Below are 18,212 nucleotides of genomic sequence, written 5' to 3' on the forward strand. Positions count from 1 at the left end.
AAGTTGTATTCCCTAACACTGCATAAAGATGACAGATGTGTGTCACTACTGCTTGAATTAGTGCTGAAAAGATGTCAGCTATCCAACCATAAGGTATTATTTTATCCTGCCATCAACTACTTTTCCTACCACTAATTTAGAATCCCTGTGATTGTCCAACCGGGAGAGGAACAATTCACTTCCTAAAGAGCTGTGCTGCTGCCAATGAGTCAGACAGAAAAAGGCTTTAATGAATGTGTTTTAGAATTGACATCACAGCAGTGGAAGCGGTGAGTCGCTTGGCTTCCGCTGTGAGTCATTTTTGAACGGAGACAGCAAAGCCAACTGGACACAGAAAGCAAACTAAGCTACCAAAATATGTACTTTTGTTTTAGACTTGTTTTTATGTACACATACAAAACAACATAACAGCAGACTCAATATATTAGAATTGAAATGAGTTCAATGAAATTAACTGCAAATTGTTAAACTGATATTCGATCTCCTAGGAAGAAGGACGTTTGGTAAAAATCTGTAAAAACAAGACATTACGATACTGAATATGTTTATCTATCAAGGTAGGACATTATATAATGCGACAAGATATCACAATATTAAAACATCACAAGATGTATCGTCAAGGGTATGAGTAGTATCGCTAGAGAGGAGCGGATCAGATTTTTAAGAATCCACAGAATATATTACGTACGAGATTGTTATGGTTTGTAGTTGAAAAGGTCATACACAGAGTAAGTATGTCAGAGTTAAAGTCAAATAAACCATAGTTATTTTTTTAACTGCAACCTTTTATAATCTTTTTTTTTCTTTCCAAAGTTATCACATTGTATCATTACCGTGAACCCATTATTGGCTATTGTATGGCATCGTGAACTTAGTGTATCGTCCCAACACTTAATATCTGAAGTTACATAAGAATTGATTTCGGATAATCTGATAAAATGGAAAATCTGTGATTTATTATTTCACTGCATTTGTCTTTATGGCCACTCTACTGTATTTACACATGTTTGGGTCACACAAAAGTGTTCAAAATCATGCACCATTGTTTCAACATTCCCGAAACCTTGAAGTCAACCTGATCTTAAAATATGTGAGCCTAATTTTAAACATTAATACTGGGGAAATAGTCAGTAGCTGTGTTTCTATTAAGGACTCCATAAAGGACTTGTGATTCTGATTACCCTTGGAAAAGCTCAAAGTCTACATAGTACAATAAAAAAACTGGTAATGGAAACACCTGAGTTTTGAAAAAGCACTCAAATATCGCTAAAAAGTTGAGGAGGGATTTCAGACGTTTCAATATTGAAATGTGTCTCAAAAGTTCAATGGAAACACTTTTCCCGCAAATAAACGTCACAGGACGTGACGTACCTGGTCACATGGCCACTTCTCTCCAAGGAAACATGACGCAGTACGTGTAAACAGAAGACAACAAAGGAATACAGAGTGTTAAAAGGAGGTTCTGAGCGTTCGTCTTTCTGCAGCGAAGTCTCACGGGATGAGATTTCAAGGCAGTTACGAGGCTCCTCTCAAAACAACGTTCAATGGAAACAAGTTCAAAGCGCAATCAGAATTTGTCGACATTTAGAAATATCGCTTTTATTTTGCAAAAATCAGTAATGAAAACCCAGCTAGACATAAATTTCAGTCAAAGTCAGGTCTTCATTCCTTTTTTATATATACCTCTTGACACTTGTACATCATGTGTCCTAAACTGTTTACAGCCTGAGAAAATTTCACTTTGAGTGAAGTAAAGTTCTGTGCATTGACATGATTGTCACAATTGCGATGCTGAGGGAGTCAAAGGGGGATGGCAGAGGAAGTGAGGATAGGTATGGAATAAAGAGAGAGAGAGAATGGTCACCGAAAGCCAGAGGGGAGTTTTAAGTCAGTCCCTCTCCTCCAGCCACCAGGGTTCTCATTACTCCTGAACACTCCCCAAAGACTCTTTAAAGAGAGCTCAAATAAAACACTCTGGCATCCACCATCTCTCTCTCTCTCCCTCTTTCTATCTACTCTATGTTCCCTTCTTCCATTTCTTCCTCCTCCAGATTGCTTTTGATTAAAGCTACAAAAGCCGAGGAGAAAACAGCTTTACACCGACGCAGCTATATTTATCCTACCAAACACCCCAGCACCACCAGGGACGCATGCACACACGTGCACACGCACACAAACACACACACACACACGCACACGCACACGCACACGCACACACACACACACACACACACACACAGGAAACAACAAACAAAGAAAGCAAAACACCCCATATAGTACAACACAGCTTTGGTGAATACATGCACCAATCTGTGGTTTTCAAGGTGGATGGCTCTGCAGCATTTCTAGAGTTTTCCATCAAGAAAGGCTAACTGTAGTACCTCAAAACCTCTTATTTAATAATCTGATAATGTTAAGTTTTTTTATAAAATTACACAAAACAGGGTACTATTAAGTAGTACGTGTTTGTGTTGATGTTTGATACACATTTGTTTTTTTAATAATTCAATTTAATTCAAGAATAATACATCAAGACTAGGTTGTCATGTGCACCAATATTACCATAGAAATAAAGAAGAAAAAACCACCAACATCTACTGCATTTCTTAAACTGTTTTGGGAATGAATTTTCCAATTACCTTAACCTTGAGATGACTCACAGAATCAAGACTCACAGCCAACTCACTTAGCTAACATGGCTTAATATGTTGCATTCAAAAAGCATTGAGAATACACTGTTTAATACTGTTTTAATGTTACTAACTTTATATTGTCGTGATATGCAATTGAAGAAAAAACAGCAGCATATCATGGCTCTTCAAGTCTAACTTTTGAGGGACAGGAAGAGTCATTATAATCAATTTAATTGCAATAACAAAACATGCATTGCTGTCTAAAAAAGTAGTGTTGATCTTTGACAGCATGTGCAGATAAAGTAAAAAGTAGAAAGAGAAGAAGAAAACAGAAAAGAAAAAAATATAATCCTGCGGGAAGATCCATAGTTTTTCACAGTACTGAACTGGCATTTGTAACAGGAGAAGATCCAAAGCCCACTGCTGAACACTAGACTATTTCAAATAATAATTTCCTCATTTGTTGATTAAAAAAGGAAGAAAACAGGGTCCAATGCAGTGCATTTCAAATAGGGGTACCCCTAGGGGTACGCGATGGCACTACAGGAGATACTAAACCACTAAATCAGTGTTTTTCAACCTTGGGGTTTAATATTATTTATTTTTTTTTTTATTTAATTAATTTTCTATACTTTCACTTTGTGAATCTAGTTCAACTGAAATGCAGTATATATATATATATATATATATATATATATATATATATATATATATATATATATATACTTAACAAAAATATAAACGCAACACTTGTTTTTGCTCCCAATTTTCATGAGCTGAACTCAATGATCCAAAACATTTTCTATAAACACAAAAGACCTATTTCTCTCAAATATTGTTCACAAATGTGTCTAAATCTGTGTTATGAGCATTCTTCCTTTACAGAGATAATCCATCCTACCTAACAAGGTATGGCATATCAATATGTTGATTAGACAGCATGATTATTGCACAGGTGTGCCTTAGGCTGGCCACAATAAAAGGCCACTTTAAAAATGTTTAATAACATAGCACAATGTCAAAGATGTTGCAAGTTCTGAGGGAGCATAGAATTGGCATGCTGAATGCAGGAATGTCCACCAGAGCTGTTGCCGGTGAATTGATTGTTCATTCCTCTACCATAAGACGTCTCCAAAGGTGTTTCAGAGAATTTGGCAGTACATCCAACCAGCCTCACAAACGCAGACCACGTGTAACCACACCAGCCCAGGACCTCCACATCCAGCATGTTCGCCTCCATGATCATCTGAGACCAGCCACCCAGACAGCTGCTGCAACAATTGGTTTGCATGACCAAAGAATTTCTGCACAAACTGTCAGAAATTTTCTAAGGGAAGCTCATCTGCATTCTCGTCATCCTCATCATCTCGACCTGACTGCAGTTCATCATCGTAACTGACTTGAGTGGGCAAATGCTCACATTCAATGGCGTCTGGTACGTTGAAGAGGTGTTATCTTCACGGATGAATCCCGGTTTTCACTGTTCAGGGCAGATTGCAGACAGCGTGTGTGGCGTTGTGTGGATGAACGGTTTGCTGATGTCAACATTGTGGATGGAGTGGCCCATGGTGGCGGTGGGGTGTGTTATGGACAATGAACACATGGGCACTTTATTGATGGCATTTTGAATGCACAGAGATACAGCGGTGAGATCCTGAAGCCTATTGTTGTGCCATTCATCCACGACCATCACCTCATGTTACAGAATGATAATGCACGGCCCCATGTTGCAAGGATCTGTACACAATTCCTGGAAGCTGAAAACATCCCAGTTCTTGAATGGCCAGTGAACTCACCTTACATGTCACCCATTGAGCATGTTTGGGATGCTCTGGATCAGCGTATACGACAGCGTGTTCCAGTTCCTGCTAATATTCAGCAACTTGGCTCAGCCATTGAAGAAGAGTGACCAACATTCCACGAGTCACGATCAACAACCTGATCAACTCTATGAGAAGGAGATGTGTTGCACTGCGTCAAGAAAATGGTGGTCACACCAGATACTGACTAGTTTTCTGACATGTGTGTATAGAAAATGTTTTATATTTTGAGTTCAGCTCATTAAAAAATGGGAGCAAAAACTAAAGTGTTGTGTCTATTAGGGATGGGAACGACACGGGATTTGGGAAATCGATTGTCGAGGCCCATGTGTCGACTTTTTGTCGAATTGTCGGCCTTTTTTTTCTTTTTTCTTTTTTTTAAAGAGCAGCAGCAATGCGGAGGGTGGAAAATAATCTATACTGTTGTACTAGTTAATTTTAGTCTAAAAAACATGGCTCTAGTGTCCAATATTGACCATTAAAGCAGTAATAATAAAAACGAGAGAGAGAAATTTAAGATGTTTATTCAACAGCCTTACAAACACATAAGACGTACTTTTTAACGTTTGGAATTTACAGAAATAAAACAGCCAGTTCATTTATTATTTAGTTTTGTAGGCTACATGTAGCCTAAACAAGTTATTTTTACAAATAAAAAAAAACAAACTAAATGAACATGTTTATCACTCGTGAAAATAAGCAACAATTAAAATCGAAAAACAGCGTGCCCATTTTTTTTTTAAACCACAGAAAAGGACGGAGCCTAACACCAACAACTCAGATCTCAGTGAAAATAAAATATATATAGGTATCTTACCATTTCGGCCTAATTTTTGTTTAAGAACAGAAGCATGTCTACATGTTTGGGTAGAAGGCGACTGCGGAGTCTATTCACGACCAGTCCTGCGGCTGAAAACACTCTTTCCGCCGGCACAGATGTGGCGGGGATGCAGAGGTAGGCTTTTGCCAGACGGCTCAGGTTTTTAAATCTGGACTCATTGAGAGACCACCAGAGCGCAGGATCCTGACTGGGTGATATTCCTTCTTCGTTTGTGTAACGTTCTATTTCAGAATGGTCAGATGTGACCGTGTCCCCCTTGAAATAGTCCTCTCCGAAGAATGAAACCATTGCATCCACCTGTTTAGCCCTTTTAGCGGGCCCGGACTCGTCATCATCAACGCGCGCACTATCACCTGAGACCGCACGGAGGCAGGACAACAGATCTCTAATAAATAAAAATGCAATCTGGAAATCCCACAAGCCCCGCCCCCTCGACATGTCGACACTCTATTTTTTTTGTCGAGGGGAGCATGTGTCGAATGTCGGTCGTTTTGTCGACAAAAAGTCCCATCCCTAGTGTCTATATTTTTGTTCAGTGTATCTATCTGAGCTCAAACATGATCGAAAACTAATTCTAGAAAAAAATGTCTTTTGGGTCGGCAGAAATTAGTGATATCAAAATGGGGTCACGATCCAAAAAAGGTTGGGAACCAATCCAAAAAAAACTGTTTTCTTTAAACTTATTTACAAAATTAAATTATTTATTTTTACTTGTTCATTCCATCAAAATGCTCGAAAGTTGTTATGAAATAGTTTTCTAAGCAAAACGTCGTCGTCGGACAAAGGGGGTACTTGGATTCAGAAATAAAAGGAAAGGGGACTTGAGCCAAAAAAAGTTTGAGATAACCACGAGTCTAATGAGACGTGGCACGAGTGATCTGCCGATAGGGGGTCACGTGTACAAAGCAGTGATTGAACTTTAGAATGCAGTCATCAATGTCCCACGGACGTTATTCCCTAGAAAGTAAAAAATCCAGGAAATACCTCTTCATAACATAAAAAAAGTACCCTGAACTGTTGATGGAAAAACACCTTATACGCCACGTTTCCTTTTTGGCCAACAACTCTTAGCCATTACTGTTATGAGATCCTTCCTAGACCAAGCAACAAGAACAGACTAATAAAAGATCACAAGCCTGATGATACAGGTGGTCTAACAAGCCAATTAGGCAGAGACTGCAGGATCAAACCATGGTTTGTTGGACTTTCACTTTCTGACGTGATTTAACGTCCTAATTAGCTGTTTTTGATTAGGCTTTATATCGGCTAATTGGTGACTAGCTTTATTCACTGTGAACAAAAGGTTTGAGCAAACTTCGACATGTAAGGCAGTGTTGATTCTGGCTGCCTGAGCACCTAATCTATTGTTTAGCACATCATGTATCCATTTCATTTGCTTATATATGGTGCACTGGGTTGTTACTGTGCAGGTAGCGCATATGTTCCATTACAAATAATAAATGGTGCAAAACAGAGCAAAGGGGATACACATTTTTTTTGTTCTACCAGGAGTAACAAATCATGCAGTATTCCTCAAAGTTAGCATTCATAGTGTTAATTACTCAAAAACAGCACAAAGCGGGGTGGTGTTTAGCTCAGTGGGTTGAGCGCCCGCCCCATGAACGGAGGCTGTAGTTCCTCACCTGCAGCCGGTCCAGGCTCAATTCCCGGCCTGGGACCCTTTGCTGCATGTCATTCCCTGCTCTCTCTGATCCCTTTCCTGTCAAGCAACTGTCATATAAAGGCCACTAGAGCCAAAAAAATCTTTAAAAAAAAAAAAAAAAAAAAACAGCACAACGCAAAGGATTGGAATTTAAAATCAACATTTTTAGTTTTTACATTATAATGTGCTTTTAAACATCTTACTTTTCAAAGTCCAATTGAGTCAAAAAAACACTACAGTTGAACTTTTTAAATTAATTTGAAGACAAAAAAGCGAACAGCCACGCTGCAGTCTAATCCGTGTACCCTTCGTTCTTTGGTTATTTTGTTTTAAAACCACATCAAATCAACGAATAAACGGTGTGGTTAGTTTTTTTTCTGGCTTAAAACCAAAACAGAAATAAAGAAAAATCAAAAACCAGATAAGCAGCGTTTCTCTGTTGTAAAATAATTTCTTGTTCTGTTTGTGAGATATTTAAGGAAAACTATGACGAGAGCTTCATGTTTTAATCTCACCCCACAGAGGGACCCACAAACGGACTTTTACTCCTGGACAAAAAAGGAGCGATAGTTTACATTACTGATGACATTATTGAAACATTAATAAATCAAAACATAAATTTAATGTTAAGTAAAACATGCACATGCTATGTGATTAAAGAATACAGAGGTTGTGTAATGAGTCTACTTGTGATCCTCGTTTCTTGTGATGAACTTCTGTCTGTGTTAATGTCTGCTGTTAGAAGCTAGCGGGATTAAAAAAATTACTCCCCTGAAAAAAGCTGTAACTGTTTTTGCAAAAGTGTCAAATTGTAGAAGTTGTAACATCTATTGTTCTTCGCACCAGCCTCACAGTTGATAGTCAGTCACCTGTTTATTTGGATACTATTTGGACCGTAACCCCCTAAAACAAAACTACAGCGTGAGCAGCTTTTTAAGAGCTCAAACATCCACAGACTACATGAAAACAGAAGCAAAACCCAAAAACTGCTGAAATAAATTCTAAACAGTCCTATTGCGTGCGGAGACCTGGTCCAGGACCTGAGGAGGAAAACCAGGTGCATTCGACTTCTGTTCTTGCTCTAAATTCCTCGTAAATATCCAAATGTCTCACAAACAGAACAAGAACACTGCACACCTGTTTTTATGTTTTTTCTGTATTTCTGTTTTGGTTAAAAATCAGTAAAAAAAATAACCACACTGTTTATTTGTTATTTCGATTTAGTTTTAAAACAAAATAACCAAAGAACAATGGGTACATGGATTCAGTCCTTACATTTATTATCAATAGCTGTTTATTACTCTTCAGTACATTTATAATATAACAACAAATTCACACAATTTACTTTTTTCACCCACTTTTAGAACTACTTTTACCTAGCGCACCACAAAACCAGTTTAGAATATTCTTTATTGATATGTTGTACATTTCCCTGAACTTTTAGTTAATAGAAGTTACCTCCGAGGAACTATGTTTGCCCCGTGGTGCATCAATATGTGTCCACAGCATTTTAAATTCCACACTGGCCCATGTTGTTTTTCCAACTCTTGATCTCACTGCTGACATCATGCAGAATGATGAACTATATTTGCAGGGTTCTCACCAGGAATTTTTCACAACATAGGAGGATTGCTTGGCTCGTGCCACCGGTGCGGAAAATCTGGAAATTTAGTGAAGTAAAGCAAAAGTTGTTTTTGTTGTTGTTTTTTTTCTTCTTTCCAGCCTTACATTAAAGCTAAAAGTTATTTGTTGGTGAAGGATCATGATGAATGTAGTTTAGAGAGTGTTACTCATGCCTTGGTGTAGGTCCTCCACTTAAATGGAACCATTTTGACAGTGAGAATATAGAGAATGATAAGTATTTAACACTTGAAGAAGTAACAGATGCAGAGGTGAAAGCAATCATTACAAACTGTAATTCAAAAAAATCCAGAGACGTCAATAATCTAACTATGAGTCTACTAAAAACTATAACAGCTGAAATAACACCACCGCTAACATATATCAGCAATCTCTCATTCAAAAATGGTATTTTCCCAGACCAAGTGAAAATCGCAAAAATCAGACCGATCCACAAGAGTGGAGACAAACGAGATGCCACCAACTATCGACCTATTTCAATATTACTGCAATTATCGAAAATTCTAGAAAAACTGTTCATGAAAAGGCTGGACAAATTCATAGAAGAGAATAATATATTACACGAAGGCTCATATGGGTTCAGAAAAGGACGTTCAACAGCAATGGCTATAACTGATACCACGGAAAATATAAGAGATGCGTTAGAAAATAATTTATTTGTATTCGGCATTTTTTTGGACCTTAAAAAAGCATTTGACACAATAAACCATGACATTCTGGAAGAAAAACTTCAAAACTACGGCATTAGGCACAACGCCCTAAACTGGGTTAAAGGTTATATGAGAAATAGGAGACAATATGTGGACTTTGAACAAAACATATCAATATGCCAAACCATACAATGTGGTGTGCCACAGGGTTCGATTTTAGGGCCAAAACTGTTCATTCGATATATAAACGACATTTTCAAAGTCTCAAATTGCCTTAAACAAACGCTGTTTGCGGACGACACAACCATCCTATGCTCAGGTAAAGACATTAAAACTCTAATAGAAACGACGAATGAGGAACTATCAAAAATCCAAACATGGCTCAATGCAAATAAACTAGCCCTAAACGTCAGCAAAACAAAATTCATCAGCTTTGGAAATAAAAAAATAACAGAAAATATTAAACTGAAACTATACATGGATATAATTGAACAAGTAAAAGAATATAGAGCACTAGGAGTGTGGATAGATGAGAAACTGACCTGGAAAAAGCACATACAAGTAGTTAAAAACAAAGTTGCTAAAAGCAGCTACATCCTATGGAAATTACAACAAATACTACAAACCAAATCACTGAAGACAATCTATTCTTCCCTTGTTGGGTCACATTTAAATTACTGATCAGAAATCTGGGGAAACACCGACAAAACGTATCTTGAACCTTTATTTAAACTACAAAAAAAAGCAATTAGGATTTTATATAAGGCACCACACAACGCACACACAACGTAGGGGGCGCCATCGCTCCGTAGAAGAGAAAAATTACAACGTCGAGGGAGGCCTACACTCAACAGTGCTGGCAAAAATAAAAATCGACACTAATCAGTCGGTTTTAAACCTGGTGGAGGTTAAACGCTGAATAAACACTTAATCCACTCAGATATAGGGTCTGTAATACCCCCACCCTCAATAACCACAAAAATCTTCCTGGGACAAAACTTGCACTTATGTTTATGCTGCGAAAATGTGCCTCATTTCAGGAACTTACAAAACTTTGAAAGTCTCTTCGCTCATAATTACATACACACCACATTACACTACATTGAGTATATTTTGAACCTTTAAAGTGTACATACATCCACAGATTTTTGATGACCTGGCACTAGTGGGAAGTAAAAAAAAAATGCCCTGATTATGGGCGTGGCTTCTAGAGTAGTTAAGTCACAATCAGATGAAGAGTTTCACATAGAGCTGTCAATCAATGCTCACTGAGAAAACCAGTCCCTCTTCCCATCTTATATGGGAGGGGCGGGGCCAACAGTGACAGTTAGTTAAGTCACTGATCTAATCTCAGCAAATAGCAAAATTCATTTGTAATAGCCAGCGTTCAACCCATAGAGGGCAGTCACTCTGACATTTTACACATAAGCATGTTAAATTTAAATACTTCCAACTAAAATTTGAAGAGTGGGACTATGATCAATAAATTACATTACTTCATACAAAAACACATACTGTATGTATTCACTGGAAAAAAGTGGTTTTAGGGTGGACTTATATTTTAAAAAGTAAAATTAATCATCAGTCAACATTAAATGTGAATATGACCGTTTTGATGACTACATTATGAGGTGCTTTTTGTGTGAGGTAATGTTGGAGCATGCTGATAATAAATGGTCATCAGTGTGGAGATACGGAGTGGTGAGAGGCTCATTTAATCCTGTATTAGATTACATTCTGATGGTGAAACAAGCACTGAGAGTTGAAACGCACGAAAGCACGCACACAATTGCAGCATTAGGTCACATCACCACAGTGAGACCACCACTAACTCCCCCACAGTGAAGAAGAGAGCATGAGAGAAAGAATAGCTTCTCCACAGATGGAAAGTAGGACACCAAACCCTGTGTGTGTTTGTCATTGCGTCTCACTGCATCTGCGTGTTTGCGTTTGTCCATCTGCGCATAAAGTGTCTGCTTTAGTATCGAGCAGAAAGAACTGTGCAGCCTGCCTCATCATCGTCAACACTAATCTGTGTAATGATGCGTTTACGTGTGCCTCTGACAAGCAGCACATTTAAAAAGTAAAGTTTCTGTTCACCAATTGTATTGGTCAGCCAAATATACTCTGAATCATTTGTCTGTTGCTGGGATGTTCAACGAATCATTTTGACACTTCTCAGAATCAGAATCAACTTTATTGACCAAGTAATGTATTGAATACACACGAGGAATTTGTCTTGGTGAACTGTGCTCTCTCAGATAGTGTAAACATTAAATAATAACAATCAACTAGAATAAAGAAAAAGAAATTAAAAAAAAGAAATATAAACATAAATATAAAGAGTAGTTAGACTAATATGTGCAAACTAAATAAAATAATAATAATAATAATAATAATAATAATAATAATAATAATAATAATAATAATAATAATAATAATAATAATGAAATGAAATAAAAATACAATACATTCCTAACATTTTATTCACTTATTTAACTTATTTTATTTTTTTTTTTACTGACAAGAGAATGACTATGATTGAGTCAGGGAGAAAGCAAAAGAGGGCCTATTATGTATGGTGCACCCACAAAGATAGAGGATCACAGCCATTACTACACTTTTTTTGTTGTGTCAAAATGAAAATTAAAGTTTAAAGGCTAAGGTGTAAAGAACCCAATCACACAGGAACAAAGAGTAATACTTGAAACAAAGGTCCAATTATTAAACAAAACTCAAAACCAACAAATTACAAATCAAACATGATAAAAAATAAAAACCAAACCAAACCAAATGACCGACCAAATACCGAATCTTGCCGTGTTGTAAATGTCATATTTCGTACGACTCATAGTGTGTTCACATTAGATAGCATGAAAAGATTGAGTACGCGAGAAACACCCAGATATATCGGTATACTATATGGAGAAATTGTGTCTGTATGGTGGGCTCACTCGTCTAAAACAAGACCTACAGAGAAAACAAAATCTCAACCGAGAGAAAAAATACATTTTTGGGTTATGGAGTGGAGATTGCCAAACAAACACTGTATAGAAATAAAAAAAAGGTGAGACTGGAAGCAAAATAACGTTTTTGAAAATACTGTAAAAGTGAATTATTAGCTACATTTAACTTTTCAGTTCTTGATAAACACTGTAGTTTTGCTTTTTTTAAAGAGAAAAAAAAAGGGGGATCGACAATGTTGTATTTGTTCTTTGCTAATCATAATCTCTTTCATTCACAGGGTTTATCCTGAAATTGTAAAGATAAATGGTAGTACAATGAGTCAAAGCTATTAAAGTGTTCTGTCAGACTGGCTTGATTTACATTAAATCAACATATATTTTATGTTACACAGTGGAAACAGACAATTCTTTTAATTTTGTTTATTGTGAAGATGCAAGCTCTTCATTACACATAGATTTTTACAGTGCTGTATGATAAAACCACTGTTTTTATGTTTTTGCAACCTGGAAATCAATATTCTGAGATCTTCAAAAAAGAATCATCTGATAGTAAAGCATGTAGTTTAATTAATGTCATGCTCATGATTCTGTGACTTCAGTGGTTTACATAATAATAATAATCTATCCTTTATTAATCACCATAATTAAATTATTTCTCTGCATTTAACCCATTTTCTCTGAGGGGTAGCAGTGGGCTGCCGCGGTGTAGCGCCCGGTGAGCAGTTAGGGTTAAGGGACTTGCTCAACAACTCACAGTGATGGGCCAGGTGAAATTCAAACCCGTGACCCTCCGATTACAAGCCTGCTTCCTCGACCACTAGGCCACCACTGCCACATTAAACACAGCAAGCCCTCCTGCTGTTCCTATATATCGAGTGCAAGTCTCCATACAGGTGGGAGTATTACCACCTTTCCACCCCCCAAGGGACGATTGGGTAAATAGCGCGGGAAGCAACGCTGACCAATGACAGCTTGACGTATGGCAGAGACGTTGGGCGAGGCATGTGCTGTAACTGAGAGTGTCTACAAATCCTGCACTAAGGATGAAAGACTGCCACAAAGGAGATTAGTGTCCACAGCAGCTAATGAGGTACTATATCAGCACAGCCCAGCACCTGCAGCAAAATACACATACTACACACACAATAACACAATAGTATACACTAATACTTATCCCAAAAGCAAACCTTTGCAGGAGACATGTGTATTGTATTTGTACAGTAACACATTATCCAATGATGATGGGCTGCACCCACATGTTTAACAGCAGACGGAGACCACAGCTACATGATCAGGAAGATCTATGTCAACTACTCAGTGGGAAAAGTGGCTTCTGGCTGAACAGAAAGTCACTACAACCTGCTAGATGACGCCTTTGCCTAGCTGGTAGTGTGTGACGGTGGTAGTGGTGGAAGTAGAGTGGGTGTGAGTTACAGAGCTGCAATCAATGAGAACTACCGCTTTTTTAAAGAGTAACCGCACACCCCGAATAGTCGCTAGATTTGTGACAAGTCGGTTTGTTTAAAAAGAGCTGCGAGGGGGGGGGGGGGTCTGATAAGTTACCAAATATAGGTAACTGGTTAGTGGTAACTAGAATATTTGCATTTCCTGAAGAAAATGCAAGGGAGGATGCAGGTGCTAGCCCGCATCACACTGCATTAGCTTAGCATTAGCAATAGCTAGCATTAACAATAACTTAGCATTAGCATCAGCCTAGCATTAACATTAGCATTAACCTAGCATTAGCCTAGCAATAACATTAACCTAGCATTAGCACTAACCTAGCATCAGCCAAGCAATAACATTAACCTAGCATTAGCTAAGCATTAAAAAAGATGAAAAAAGTTGAAATGGGTTGAAGGTACTAGCTGAACATGTTAAAGGTTGAATAAAATTAGCAAAAAAAGAGTGTTTGATTTGTGCTGATATCAGATCGGGTTGATATCGTTATCAACGATACTCAGGCCTGTAATATTGGTGTTAAGTCTGAAGTGAAAAATTTGAATCGGGACACCCCTAACTAACATGAACAAAATAAATCTATTATCTTCCAATACTAGTATTTTGAATTACTCAAAACCTATGAGTAAATCATTAATTGATGTTCCTTTATGTATGTGGTTTATGCTCTGCCATTCAACTTCTCAATTTCCCTGTGTTGTTACCTCACGAAATAGAGCAAAAAAAGAAAAAATTGAGGCGATAAAATTCAGAGAACTAATTACACACAACCGGAAATGTGTTTAACATAATTTGGAACTAGATAATCAATTGATATTTTTTATGCACCTGTGGCAAATGACCCCATAGCGCCTGCAATAAACAAGCTGTGTGTGTGTGTGTGTGTGTGTGTGTGTGTGTGTGTGTGTGTGTGTGTGTGTGTGTGTGTGTGTGTGTGTGTGTGTGTGTGTGTGTGTGTGTGTGTGTGTGTGTGTGTGTGTGTCAGAAGGATGGCCCCCTTAAGACTAGTCAAAGTGAGACAGACGTAGAGACGGATGCAGCTTGCGAGACGGGCGATCAATAGTAATCATGAAGCGCTGTGGCGTTAACAACAGATGACACATCACTCCGGCTGCACCCGACAAAAGGAGCACAAATCTATAATTCCCTGTAAGCTCTGATCAATAAATATACATTCACCCAAGTATCAGACACATACTTATATGATTTTACAGTTTATTCCACTTTTGCTTACTTTATGCCTCAATGATTGGACAGTGGATGTTACGTCACTTTACAGCGACTGCTGCAGGTATACTGTATATACACACTGCTTAGATAAATGTAACATTACATTATTTATAAATTATAAAATCTTATAACATCTCTTATGATGTAATGAAGTCTGAAATGATCAGATTAAACTGTTTAGAAACATTTGTGAATTGTGGTACACAGTGATGATGTCTCACATCAAATTTGGTGTCTTTAGGGATGCCAATTATACAAGCTAAAAAGGAATTAAATTATACAATTCACATCCCCAAATGAAAATGGTAATATTGTTTTTCTTTTTTAAATTATCCTTTTTTTTAAAAAAAAATCAAGCAGAAATTGTAACATGAAAAGGAATATGTTTGTGGAAAATATTACACATATAAACAGTTTTCTCTTTTCTTACGCACAATCTGATGTAATATAATGTATTATGAGGTAGTTAACCACTTGAAATGGAATTTGTTATATGATGTGGACTAAACCCTTACCGGCATGTTTTGGGACAATATGGGACAGAATTCCACAATATTGTTTGGTATAAAACAGGTGGAAATTATCCCACAGAATTCTAGCAAATTACATGGCAAATTTCAAAAAGATTTGTCATAAAGTCAAATAATTTTTACCAATTGATCAACATTCAAGATTTTGTTTGAATTTGTTGCTTTTTCCTTTACATGAACAAGGATTTTTTTTTTTTTTTTTTTTTTTTTTTTTTTTTTTTTTTCCCACCACCCTGTTATGGTGCCTCTCCATTCCCCAATGGAGAGGCACTTCCCGATCCCCTGTGTGAATGTGTGTGTTTGGTGAATGTATGGGGTGTAATTAAAAGAAGGGGGATGGAGGGGAGCGGTGCTCCCCCTCCAGCCTCTGTGGATTTATGTGTATGTGGTGTAATAGGCCGGAGGGTGTAAAAGATGATACACCCTCCGGGGGGTGACATGTTGAGATGCGATTAAAATTGGAGGGATTAGTAGGGCAACTAGAGGTGGGAGGGCCGCCCCCACGCCACTACATAGTAACACAGGTGGCGGCCCCCTCCACCCCCAGCCCCACCATCCAGCCCCCCAAGGGTTGGGTATTGGTGTGTGGTGCATTTTGTGAGTGCATTTTTTCTGGTCAAACTTGGTCGTAAGTAGAGAGGTGTTCACTTTGAGTGTGTGCGTGCAATGTGATCAATGCACATTAAGATTAGACTTTCTTTTTAGGGAAAATAATCTGAAGCCCTTTTTCAAGTAGCTAGTAATACAATTAGCTAGTAACATCCAGCTAGTCCTTCAACATCTCTACTTGTGTATCATCTGTGCAAAAGAAATGCATTCATCATCAAAACCTCATGAAACACAAGCTTGACATCTATCTATCCATTTTCAGACCCGCTTTGTCCTATTTCAGGGTTGGGGGGGTTGCCGATGCCTGTCTCTGGGCTCACACTGGGCTCTTGGCATGGAAGCTTGACATGTAAATTAAAAAAAAAAAAATTTGAATTTTAGGGATGTGAATCTTTAGGTGTCTCACGATTCGATTCTGATTCTTAGGGTCACGATTCGATTCAAAATCGATTCTCATTTTAATCGATTCTCGATTCACAAACTGATACAATGCATAGTGTGTTAAGGAAAATTATGGCATGAAAACAATACAGTTTGTGTAAGATAATTTTAAATAAACTAATTCCAATGATGTAATCACACAAAGGCAAACTTAGGTAACATTTATTCATGCTAAACAAATAAAAACTTTCTTACTGAACAAGAAATAACTTGCATTAGAATGTGAATTTTTCCCCCACCCCTATTGAATTCGCTATATTTTTTTAGTCTGTGAGGCAAAGCTTTCTCGCTATGAGAAGTTTACAGATGTGTTACCATTCTAAGCAAAGTTTGTGTCCTTTTAGATACACATGAGGTCGTTCTACTCCTCTGTAACTGCCTGAAGCCATTTCTCCAACAAAAGCAAGGGAGCATTAATAAAATCAATCTTCATAAATGATCAAAAATATGTGTTACGTCTTTTAATGGGGACTGCGCTCAGATTGATGAAGTATGTACTGTAAGATTAAACTTGATGATCGATTATCCAGTAAACACCTCCTATTTTAGCATGGTTGGAAAAACATCGATAATGGGCAACAAAATTTTGCAGCGTACACTGTGGGGGAAAAAAAACAGAATCAGAGCGTGACAAATGACCCCTCATCTGTGGCAAAAGAGTGATTTACAAACCAAGATTGAAAAGCTTTCATGGCTGTCAGACTGTACCAATCGGAGACTGTAAAAATGAAGAATAATCCAACGCATGCAGCTGACTGACAGAACAACAGTACTGATGCAGTGATACAAACACAACTACGTTAAAAACACTAGTTGGTAGGAAGACAGTTCAATCAATCCCTAAATATAAAATGTATTATTATTTATTCAATCGTTACACTGTACCTGCATCTTCCTACACAAGGATGTAAAGGAGACCCTTGTTATGTATATATATATATATATATTATGATTATGAATGTGAGTGTACATAGCAGGGTTGAGGTAAATTATAATTGTAATCGAGTAATCGATAATTAATTACAATTATGGCTTAATTATAATTGTAATTTTAAAAATCTGTTGCTGTCGTAATCATTATGAAATTGTTATTGACTTTAGATAATTGACTTTGTAATTGTAATTTCCATGAAAATTCTATAAAAAAAATGTAAATTATAATTTAAGAAACCATGTTACAGTTCTCCACATATGTAGTTATTACAATTTGTTACATATCAAGTACAAGTAAGTCATGAATAATAAACATAAGCACAAGTAAAAAGTGTCTCAATTAAATAGTAGTCAATACGCTTATTTTGGTAATAAATCTTGCTACAGTTCCCTTGCATACAGTAAACATCTCATGTATAAACTTAATCTTGCACAATTGGAACTTAATTTATTTTCCACAAAAGCATCTGTATAAAATAAAAGGTTTGTCAAAATGTACAGTTTGTTTTTAAATAAAATATGACCAATATACACCAAGTATAGCTAAATTAATGAACTCTAAAACAGGGTCATGCTAAATGTGCTATGTGGCTAACAACATACAGTATTTGGTAGAAACCCCAACCTGAACTGAAAAAAAGTGGCTGGGAATTAATCAGAAATGACACGATAAGAACATGGATTACCAGTAAATAAGTTATAAACTGCTGACCTGAAATCAGTACATTACTGTGGTTTAAGGTACCAATTCTTTAGATAATTTACTCAGTAACGGTTGGGTGTAGAAATGTAAC

At 37.2% G+C, this 18,212-nt stretch overlaps 1 protein-coding gene across 24 annotated transcripts in view; it reads right to left on the minus strand.

Annotated features, from left to right (window-relative positions):
• rims1a (regulating synaptic membrane exocytosis 1a) overlaps window positions 1–18,212 on the minus strand; it is a 151,270-nt gene that overhangs the window by 61,823 nt on the left and 71,235 nt on the right. Inside the window, exon 1 of one of the 24 annotated variants that reach the window (XM_028469310.1) lies at window positions 1,372–1,390. The exons of the other annotated variants lie outside the window; for them this stretch is intronic. The gene's annotated coding sequence lies outside the window, so the exon portion shown is untranslated. Of the gene's footprint in view, window positions 1–1,371; window positions 1,391–18,212 lie in introns of those variants that run through there. 24 annotated transcript variants of the gene reach the window in all.

Source organism: Gouania willdenowi, chromosome 15 (assembly GCF_900634775.1).
Source record: "Gouania willdenowi chromosome 15, fGouWil2.1, whole genome shotgun sequence".
Taxonomy (NCBI): domain Eukaryota; kingdom Metazoa; phylum Chordata; class Actinopteri; order Blenniiformes; family Gobiesocidae; genus Gouania; species Gouania willdenowi.